The sequence below is a fragment of the Penaeus monodon genome, chromosome 15, assembly GCF_015228065.2.
Source record: "Penaeus monodon isolate SGIC_2016 chromosome 15, NSTDA_Pmon_1, whole genome shotgun sequence".
NCBI classification, from domain to species: Eukaryota; Metazoa; Arthropoda; class Malacostraca; order Decapoda; family Penaeidae; genus Penaeus; species Penaeus monodon.
In genome coordinates, this window is record NC_051400.1 from 715,676 (window position 1) to 716,058 (window position 383).

Below are 383 nucleotides of genomic sequence, written 5' to 3' on the forward strand. Positions count from 1 at the left end.
GCCAGGGAGCGTAAATCGAAAGGATAAAAGATTATTTATAATGAGGTTTACAATCTCCTTTTCGGGGAAACTTGAGAGGTTTATGGTTGTTCAGGTTTTCCCACCTGATATGGCTGAGCTTTTCTTTATTTACGGAGGTAAACAAAAAGTTCAGAATATCTATTTACGTGCTAAAAAAAAAAGGTTTAATTTTGTACTCCAAAATGTGGTATACTTTTGTTTTCCTAAAAGATACGTTGTTCTTCTGCTCTAAGACAATATTTTTTTAATTTTTTTTTCCTTTATGCTCCGAGAAAGTAAAGAGAAACGTGTTATATGTAATTGTTTCTCCCTAAGCTCTAGAAAATTGACACACAAGGTAATTAATTACGCTTACGAAAGTA